The following is an 11,320-nucleotide window of genomic DNA, read 5'->3' on the forward strand; positions in this document are numbered from 1 at the left end:
CCAACCACACCACATCTCCTCCAACTCCTCCCTTTTACAACGGGTCGTCTTGCTGTTGTCGCTTTCTCCGCTCTTGCTCATGCCTCGGCGGTCGCCATCGCCAATCGAGATTCCTGTGAGCTATGATGCTTTGAATCCGGAAAGGGAGCGGTTGGAGAGAGGGAGTGTGGGTGTAGATAACGTGAATTGGCGACTATGGCGGATACGGCGAAGGTGTTCAACATGTCGTTGGCAATGATGTGCGGCATCAAGGCAGAGAAGGAGATCTCGCCGGATGGCAGCCATTACAGCCTCTCCACCGGGATTCTCCCCTCCCTCGGGGCCAGGAGCAACCGTAGGGTCAAGCTCCGGAGGTTTATCATTTCCCCTTACGATCAGCGATACAGGTCTGGTGTTCTATTCCCTCTGTCGTTACTAGGGCGAACTCCTTTTTTTTCGTTGGAGATTGTGAGCTGTGGGATTTGCTCTGGATGGAAAGCTTGTGGGGTTTTTTCTCTTGTTCTTTGCCTTCTCTTTGTTCAGATTTTTTCCCTCTTGCATGTAAACCCTTTTTTTTTGGTCATGAACCCTTGAAAAATACGAACTTTCTTCTGGATCGATATTCCTTGTGGAACTTCGGTGATAGATTTGATGTGGGATTCTCTTTGAATAACTTTTTACCCTTTATTATTATTATGATTATTATTTTTTTGAAAATAGTTGTATTCTCTCCTAACTCCTAATCTGTATAATTTAGTGAAGATATTGTGAGAAAGATTTAGGACTTCGAGCTAAGGATCCTAGTCTTCAAGGTGCAATTTTTCATATGCGTAAATATTGATTTTCTACTCTTCCATTGCATATAAACTTCTTTAATCCCTGTCTCTATTTTTTTTCTCGATTCTAAAAGGCTTTTTTTGTTTTTCATATATAAAAGCATCAGGGTTTACGTTGTCTAAATCTTTTGTTGGGGTAATTTTGCTTTTACTTTTCTTTCTTTCGTGACAATTTATTATCCTTGTCTGGAAATAAGAAACCCTTAGCCGCCCTATTCATGAATACTACATCCAAGAGATAATTGATTGGAGACTTTTGTATTGCAGACATTTCTGATGTTTGAATTTCTGTCACAGGGCATGGGAGATTTTCTTGATTGTTCTCGTTGTCTATTCTGCTTGGGTTTCTCCATTCGAATTTGGATTCCTTGGGCATGCGAAGGGAACTCTTGCCTTGGTGGACAATATCGTCAACGCCTTCTTTCCCATTGACATCATTTTAACCTTCTTTTTGGCCTACCTTGATAGAACAACTTATCTGCTCGTTGACGATCCTAAGCTAATAGCATGGAAATATTTGACCAGTTGGTTTGTTCTTGATGTTGCTTCCACTATCCCTTCCGAACTTGCATGCAAATTGTTGCCTCATAAGCTTCGCTCTTATGGATTCTTCAACATGCTCCGTCTCTGGCGTCTCAGAAGAGTTAGTGCACTATTTGCAAGGTATGCATCTTAAATAACTATGTGAATGCTTTTTGTGTTCCCTAAGGGAAGATATTATTGCCTTCCAACTAATTCCACACACTTCATTTTTCATTTACCAGACTAGAGAAAGATAGGCACTTCAACTACTTTTGGGTTCGATGTGCAAAACTTATTTGTGTAAGGATCTTTATTCTTTACCATCAATTCGTGCATTCACTTACCTTTTGCAGTTGATACTTTGGAGATCTTAACAATCTCATAGGTGACTCTATTTGCTGTGCACTGTGCTGGGTGCTTCTATTATCTTCTCTGCAAGGTATCATAATCCAAGCAATACTTGGATCGGTGCTTCTATGCCAGATTTCCACGAGTGAGGCTTGTGGATCCGCTATGTGACCTCGATGTACTGGTCAATCACCACCCTTACAACCGTTGGTTATGGAGACTTGCATGCTGAAAATACAGGAGAGATAATTTTTGGCATTTTCTACATGCTCTTTAACCTTGGACTAACAGCCTATTTAATCGGAAATATGACCAATTTGGTAGTTCATGGAACTAGCAGAACTAGAAAATATGCAATGCGAAACTTGATCATTCCATTCAGATGGCAGCAAGTTGTACTTGCAACCAATATTTACTCTTGTTTTACTTTTATAGCATTAAAGATATGTACTGATCATTGCAGAGGGATACAATCCAAGTAGCCACGGGGTTTGCACAAAGAAATCAGCTTCCAAAACGCTTACAAGAACAAATGATCTCACATCTCAGTTTGAAGTTCAGGACTAACTTAGAAGGCCTCCAACAGCAAGAGACATTGGATGCTCTTCCCAAAGCCATCAGATCCAGCATTACTCACTATCTATTTTACTCACTGGTTCAAAGTGTCTACTTGTTCCATGGAGTATCTAATGACCTGCTATTCCAACTGGTAATTATTAGAATTTTCTAACTCCAGATTTTGCCAGACAGAATATCACAACATAGTGCTCTCACCTCAGTATCTCATCTTTTGTATATTTGAAGGTATCTGAGATGAAAGCCAAGTATTATCCACCCAGGGAAGATGTGATCTTGCAGAACGAAGTGCCTACAGACTTTTACATACTAGTGACTGGCACAGCGGTAAAAGAGAGTTTCCACTCAAGAATTCTATTTTTTCACATAACCTAAAAAAATTACCAAGTTTTTCATCATCTCAGTGAAAATCTGGATTTTTTTTTTGTTTGTTTGTTATATGAAATAAGAATACAATCCATGTAAATGTGTATTTACAAATTCTAGAAAAACTAACTAATTTAAAATTTGGGAATTAGACTAGATGATCTTTTTGGACATAATTGTGGCACGGGTGGTGGCTATGATCTTCAATATGTTTAGTGTGTTCATAAACACTAGACTATTTATAATACAGATCATTATTTGATTGTCACTTGCCCACATCATCTTAGAGTTGTGTATGATTGCTCTATGCATCATCTTGTTTTTTTTTCATGTTACCAAGTTGTTGCTTAGGAAAGTATCCATTATATATAGCTTTCACTCTAACTAAGTGACAATTGATCTCTATATGATTTTTCCTCTTGTATAAAAGAGATGGAGGTTGTTTATGGTAACTCTCTTGACATTATATAGCTTTGTTGGTCCTTTAGGAGCACATCTAAACTCGATCACTTTCTGCTTAACCTAGAGAAGCTTACATGCAGTATGTATTAATAGTGTTCTTTGCCTTTGCATTCAATCTGACTATAGTATCTCTTTTTGCTCGTTTATCAAATTAGATTGCCTCCCAAAAGGATGCAAGGGTGAGATGTAAACCTGCTATTCATGGGAGAACCTGCCCATAATTTGAACGTTACATTGATTTCCAAACAAGATTTTTTTTATTAGAGCACTCTTTAGATACACAATTCTTTGCCTTCAAATCATCATGACTTGAAGCCTTAAAGAATTGATGTCCCTGCTCTTGAAGAGTATAGTGTGAGGTAGTTCAATTTTCATGGTAAAGTATTGATTACATTTTTTTTATTCATGGGTGCCTGTGGATATTTGAACCTGCTCAACTTCCTCTAAATATCTAACACATTGATACTCGAATTTAACCTAACCTATTAAGATAAATGGGTAATCAAACCTAAAGGGTACCCATTACCATATTTAGCTATACCAATGAATTTCAAGTTCAACTAGAAGTAAGAGTGAGTGTCAATATGCCTGTGGGTATCTCAAGAATAGGGAACTCTTTGTTTTTATGATTTAACCTCTCTTCATTATTTTACTCACCTCTTTTGTTTTTACCTATATTCATGTTTTTCATTGATCAGATAGAGACCCCTAACTACATTATTTAGGCTACAAGCTCGACCTCTACCACATGGCTATAGGGAAAATTTTCTTGTATTTAATTTTCAACTTTTATTTTGTTCTCCATTCATCAAGTTATCAATAATATGACATTGATTACATATTCATTTAAATAATTTTATGCAACTGAATTTCATAACATTTATATTACAAGAATAATCAGTTTATCAATGTGATAACAACCAAGATCACGGTATAAAAATGTTATCAATATTATATAGAGTCTAACAAGTAATGGTATATGAAATCTAGCACTTGTTACATCAATCTATCTGATTAATCCTTTTTTGAATCCAAATTCAGCCTTAAATAAAAAAAGATGAAAAATGACCCAGCTCAACGATAACCGTTGTATCAATTCACTAGCAAGAAAAATTTCTCCCAACAGGACTTCATTACTTACTAAATCATGATTTTATGGAATTTATATAGAAATCGGAAAAAAGAAACACACTGAATCATAGTGAGGAAATGATCAGGTTGATCCCTAATCTTATCCCTAGCCGATCATTAAACATTAAATGTGTGGGAATTTACTAGAATCTACTCCTACATGAAGCAAATGAATAAAAACTACAAGTAAAGTTTACCTACCCTATTATGACTTCAGAAGAACATGCTGAATTTTCCATGTATGCTGGCCTTTAATATAAAGGGCTACAAGAGGATTATATCTTAGGTCGAGACACTCCAAATCCATCATAAACCAAAGATGCCTTCTTGCCGCATTCCTTGCTGCTGTGGTTGGTAGCAGAAATCACAGAAAATAGGGGGCTTAGTGCAGGATATTCAGGATAGGCATCAGAGGTAGTACAATAAATAGTATATCTCTTCATCAGAGGTAGCTTTGTTCTTCTATGCTTCCTTCACTGGATTTGTTGTGTAGTCATATTTCTTTGTTCAACCATTATCATGCCTAGTAAGTTGTTGTATGATGCTGTCGGTTCTTATCAATCTGTACACTTGAATTAGAAGGAGCAAATTATCTATGTTATATTCTAAGCAGCATATACTAAGTGTCATATATGAAAGTTTTAGATTCTATGTTATATTCGTTATCTTCCACAGCAGCCTTTAAAAACTCAGTATTCTATTTTATTTGATACATGTACACATTTGTTTTAGTTATTTGACATATGGTGGATTATTAGGTCCTGATCATGAATTAACTTTATATAAAGTATTGTAGATTATCTTTGTTGCAAGTATCAATTAGAAAGGGACTTTCTTTGGTTTAGATATTTTGCATTCCAAATTTAGTTTATTGGTAGTTCTCAACCCAAAATCAGATCACTGAAAAGCTTTCAAAATGCTTGATTTCCAGCTTTCAAAATTGCATCTTTAGACTGGCCTCGTTAGAGCTAGAGCAGATATTTGGAAAAAATAAATAAATCAAAATTGCATCTTTACCATTTCCAGCTTTCAAAATTGCATCTTTATCATTTCCAGCTTTCAAAATTGCATCTTTACTAATATATTATTTATGTGTTTTTACAGTTTACAAATTTCAAGTACTCCAGAGTTGAAATTGATGAAGTGCGGTTCGAGTGGGCTGAATGCATGCTAGATTACATTTGAAGTGCGGTTCTACCTTGATGTGTTGTTAAAAGAATGTTCTACCTTGATTTTGATATCTATTAGCTAGCTTTTGATGTAAAAAGAATGTTTGGGTATTTTATGGATACTGTTGTAAGAAGATTATTTATATAATTTGTGAATATTTGTGTATTTTATGGATATTATTGAATGAAGAATATTTGTATAATTTGTGAATATTTGTGTATTTTTTTTATTATTGTCAGTTTTTCATTGTTTCGGAAATCAAATTTGTGATGTTAAAAAATATACATATTACATCAGTTTTCCACCACTGCAAAACCGGTGTTATTAACTAATATTACATCGATCATTTACCGCTGCCAAAACTAGTGTTATTAACATACAATATTACATCGGTTTTACACCGTTGATGAAACGGTGTCGTTAAGTGATACTACACCGGTTAATAACCGATTCGAAGACTGGTGTCGTTAAGTGATACTACACCGGTTTTAACCCGATGTCTAAAATGGCAGACTTTTAACATCGGCTTCATAGACATCGGTCGAAAATGAAATAGACACCGGTGGGAAACTGATGTCTATGAGGGTTTTTGTTGTAGTGAGAGGTATCGAACGAGCTTGGCTAGCCATGAACTCGACTGACTGTGAGCTTTGTCATGAGCTCAACTGACTATGAACTTGGCTATCCGTGAGCTTTGCCGCAGCCTTAGCCCTGACCATGAGTTGGGTTGTCCGTGAGCTCATCCATGGCCTTAGCCTTGGCCATAAGCCCACTAGTCGTGACCTAGGTCGTGGCCTCAGCCCTAGCAGCGAGCTCAGACCTGAGCTCTAAGTGAGATCGCCAATCCGACTACAACCTCAGTTGTGGCTTGATGATTGTGCAACCTTGGCTAGGCCTGGCCAAGGGGTCAACAGGTCGTGCAACCCTAGTATTTGATTGTTGTTTATTCACCTTTTTATTTGATTGTTGACTTCATAATATTGTTTGTGCAAGCTTCTGTATTTGGCGTTGTTTGTGTAGCTAGGCTTCTTTGTTTGGTGTTTTCATTAGAGACAATCTTCTGCACTGGCTTTAGATACATAATGAATAGTTATTTATTGATAATATTAGGTTTAAACTATATGCATGCTTAGTTTTACACATTTAATAATATTGTAAATTGATTTATTATTAGGTTATAATATATATATATATATATATATATATATATATATATATATAGAGAGAGAGAGAGAGAGAGAGAGAGAGTTTTGTTAAAATGCGGACCTTGGCATGCGGATTCGTCCGCAACCACAGAATTTGATTTTTTTTTTTAATATTTTGTTTATTTTTTAAATACAACTTCTTCTCTGTTTTTTCTCTTCGTTCTAGCCGAAACGAATGTGCTCACCGCGCCTCCTCGCGCGCCCGCCACCCGCCCTGCCCACCGGCCATCTGCCCACCGCCGGCGGCCTTCGGCCGCCTGGACCCACCCACACTATAGGCCGAGGGGTGAACCCGTCGGGGATCGCGACTGGACGCGATCGTGCCAGATTCCGGCGAGATCACAGCCGGAATCCGGCGCGGCCGCAATCGCGACCGGAATCCGGCTGCGATCGTGCCGGAATCCAGCTGCGATCGCGCGCCGGATTTCGGTCGCGATCGTGTCCGAAATCTGGCGTGATTGCGGTCGGATTCCGGACGCGTCACGACCGAACGCGAGGCTGCCGAACCAGCAGCGGGGGCGGTCGGTCGGCGACGGGGCGCGAGGCCAGCTGTGGGGCTGCGGGTCGGCGGCGGGGCGCGAGGGTGGAGCCGCGGTGAGCTTCGGTTGCAAGAACGAAGGAAAGAGAAAAAGTTTCATTAAAAAGCGGTATTAAAAAAAATGACGTGGAGCTTAGTCCGTAGCAATCCGTAAAATAAGGTCCGTAGCATAACAACATTGTATATATATATATATATATATATATGTGAATAAAGCTTAGATGTATAATAGGTTAAAAAAATGGATTTATCACTGATAATATTTTAATAGAGTTGAAGAATTTATGAACTTCACTAAACATCATCCAAATTGTATGGATAGTGACAAGATACATTGTCCATGTAATAATTACAAATATAGAAATACAACTTTTCGTGATAAAGATATTGTAAAAGTACTATAGGATCAGTAGTGTCAATAAGGGGGTTAAATATCGACTCGTCGCTTTTGGCTTCAATTTTGTTCATTCTTTCTATCAAAGTATCAGTTACAGTGGAATATAATAAAAACTTAAAGAAAAGAATACTTGCAAGATTTACTTGGTTCCCAACCCCCTAGGGTTAGTACATCCAAGGCCTAATCACGGGAAGCGTCGTTAACTAGTGGCCTCCTTTCTAGAACTTTCCAGAGGCGGAGAAATCTGTCTTATAGTTTACAATACATGCACAAATAATAATAAATTAAGTACAACTTGTAATAAACAAATCAAATAAAAGATGGTGGCCGATCCGAAAGTCTTAAGGGTAACACACCCCTGAAGCTTCCTCAGTCGCAGATCTTTGCAGCATAGCTTTCTGAGTGCAAAGATAGAGAGTATAATTGAAGAAGTTATCTTGAATGTAGAGCTTTTATCTCCTTTTATAGAGTTTGATCATATCCTTATCTAGATTAACTCTTATCTGGATGAAGTTATATCTGGATGAACTCATATCTGGATCAAGTCTTAGCTCTATCCACATCATTTGACTTATCCTTATCCAAATCATAAAAATGAACCAAATCTTTTGCCACATTATCTTTCCATGGCAATATTTCACAACTTAGTAATTTAGACCGAACCCAGTCATTCTACCAAATCGTTGGTTCGGTCTACTGAATCAATTTGTGTCCGGTTTGACCCGAGTCAAATCCGGTTCACCCATTTACGTTTGTTTGCTCTCTGTTTTACTTTCAGCTCTAGGTTCTTGCAAAACAACCATAAAACACAAACAAACAACTTAGCATGTATCTATAAATCTGCCAGACTTACTAGACTTATTTTTTGCTTGGAGGTCCCTCCTCCAAGTCTACCACCTAAGCATTAATCCCTTAGAATCAAGTTGCACTCCTATAAATCTACTTGACCTACTAACCTTATCTTTTGTTTGGAGGTCCCTTCTCCAAGTCTGCCACCTAAGGGTTAATCTCTTAGGATCAAGACATACTCTTGTAAGTCTACTTGACCTACTAGGCTTTATGCTTCGTGTTCACTCCTCCAAGACTTTCCATTAACTAGGGTTACCTTCCCCTAGAATTTTCCACTGCCTATCTTTACTCACTAGAACTTTCACCATCTAGCTTCACTCATTAAGAGTCTAGCTTTACTCACTATGACTTCTACTACTTGGCTTCACTCATTAGGACTTTCACCACCTAGCTTCACTCACTAGGGTTTCCATTGTATGGCTTCTCTCACCGTGACTTTCTTTTGTCTAACCTCTAGTTTGGAATAGTCACTCAGTAGATCTATCACTTGCCTAACCTCTAGTTAGGACTTACCCTTACCTAACTAAGTTAGGACTTTTCTTTTCTAGTCATCTAGTACTGACTAGAATTCTCTCTTCCAAACATCAAGTTTTGTTTAGATCAACTCTGAATAAAATTGATCAGACTTTGATACATTATCAAATATCAAAACCCTGAAAGCTGAATGTATCATGATTTATGAATGTTAAATCTATCATGGATAATTTGTAATGTATCATGGTTTGTGAATGATGATGGTATGTGAACGTTGAATGTATTGAATGAGTTTTTGAATGTTAGATTGAAATTTGGACGTGAACATGATTTTAAATCTTGCAATCAAGGGGGTTCTTTTAAAACTTTGGCTTAATTTAGAGATGGAATTTTTGTTTCTGTTTTGTTGACATTTTAGCAACAGAATTAAACTATTTATTTTCATTGCTAATCGGTTGCTATATTAATTTAGTAATCGATTAGTGATGAAAATATCCGTAGCTCATCTCTGTATCTCTTGTGGAGTCGATACCCTGCTGCCTAGATTTGGACAATAGGGATTGCTTCAAAACTTACTCATAAACCTCTGAAATCACAAGATTTTGCCACTGAACAATGTAAATTATGTTAACCATTGCTTAGCCCTCTCAAGAGGTCACACTATAAGTATTTAGACTTTCACATCCAAATAGAACAACTAGTTTAATCAAATTTAACCATTTCCCACCTACAACGGCTGAAAACTCTTGATTGAAAGAAAATCCTAACACGGGAGACTTAAGGTCCGCCAAGATGAATTCCAAATAGAAAACAGTGACGAACTTCTTGAGATAGTTGTTGCCCGTTTCACATACACCCAAGGGAATCCCAGAAGTTAATAAACTGCCGAGTTTGCGGTTCACAAGAACAGACCTACCTCTACTGAGCAATCGGAAAGGAAAAGATTTAGCTACTAAATAGATAAATTTAAGAGATAAAATATTCAAATAAATCATATTTTATATTAATACAATATTACATGTTCTCAAAATTCCATAGTCCTACTTATTTTTCATTATATTTTCTGACATACTTTTTAATTATTATCTTTTAGTCACTATGCTAATAAAAGTGTCATTCTCACTAAATCTCACTAATGATATATATACAAACCTAGTGTAATTAAATAAATACTAACCTTGGGTAATATTATGGTCTAAGGTCAGATTTTTTACTTTTCCTTTAAATCTTTAGCAACACAACACAAACGCAAGGACCTCTGTCTATTCCAACAGGCAGCTCAGAGGCGACACAGCCTGAGATCGCAACCAGTGGCCATCTCAGGAACCACAGGCCACAGTTAACGCACGAGCACTGCTATTTATACAACAAGCTTCAGACAGGAAGGAAGCCACAGACAGGCCATCTCCTTCTGTCCACCACAAATATCGCTGATGCTCATTCAGATTCAAACAAACCCAATCCACTCATGAGGACTGCTTGATCCGCCGAGAATCGATACATCGTTAGTTGATCTACGCCACAATAGAAGAAGTTATAACTTGCTTGCCCATTTGTCCTACTAATTAAAAACTCTCAGCTGCATACGTAAACATAAACACCAAGGTGGCTGTTTCACTCGGCTCTACGTGCAATATAGTACACAGGAACAACCACAAACTTTCGTGCTTGCTTATCTATTAGCTAAGTTAAATAATATTGTAGAAAACATAAACTAACATGTAAATATCAGATCATAAATATATTACTGGGGCACTTCTCTGAACGTGTCCTCGAAAAAATAGGCCCACTAGGAAATGCTGTAAAAATACAGTGTCCTCTTGCCAGGGCCACCTTCACGCTGAGTGATGGTGTGATCACGGATCAGTGTAAAATGGCTCAAAACAGCTTGCATACTTCCTGCTTCTCTTTTCCACACAATGAGCATTAAATACGTACTCCACTGACCTTCTATTTCCATGTCAAAATGAATATTCAAAATTCCAGTTAATTCCATATATATATATATATATATATCATGCTTCAGAGAGTGGCCTCAGTGACATCAATAATACCACTTAATCAGCTTGGTGGATATCTTTTTTGAAGTTTCAAAACCTAAAATTGTACCATATCTAACTAGACCTCAGCTTTATGCAAAAGCAAACACTGAAGAATTCCAGAAGAAGAGGTCACATAGGAAGGTCCTTGACCTCACAATAGGCTTCCAGCAAAATTGTTCAATGATGATACTGAGAAAATTCCATATTTATTCATCAAGATATATATCCTCATTCATTGATTTGGCTAGAAGCAAACGACCACTGCATAGTTAATAATAATGTGAATGAAACTAAGCATCAAAGTAGGAACAAAGTACATGAAAATGAAATCGTGAAAGAAAATTAATGATCAGAGGGTGCTGTTTAATATTTGCCTGATCTGTACCCACTCAACTTTCACATAAATTAGTTAGCCATAAATTAAA

General features: G+C 37.3%; 1 pseudogene; it reads left to right on the forward strand.

Moving 5' to 3' along the window:
- Nucleotides 1-219: 219 nt before the first annotated feature.
- LOC122028924 lies at nucleotides 220-10,336 on the forward strand (annotated as a pseudogene).
- The last annotated feature ends 984 nt before the right edge of the window (nucleotides 10,337-11,320 follow it).

The sequence above is a fragment of the Zingiber officinale genome, chromosome 10B, assembly GCF_018446385.1.
Source record: "Zingiber officinale cultivar Zhangliang chromosome 10B, Zo_v1.1, whole genome shotgun sequence".
In the NCBI taxonomy this organism is placed as follows: domain Eukaryota; kingdom Viridiplantae; phylum Streptophyta; class Magnoliopsida; order Zingiberales; family Zingiberaceae; genus Zingiber; species Zingiber officinale.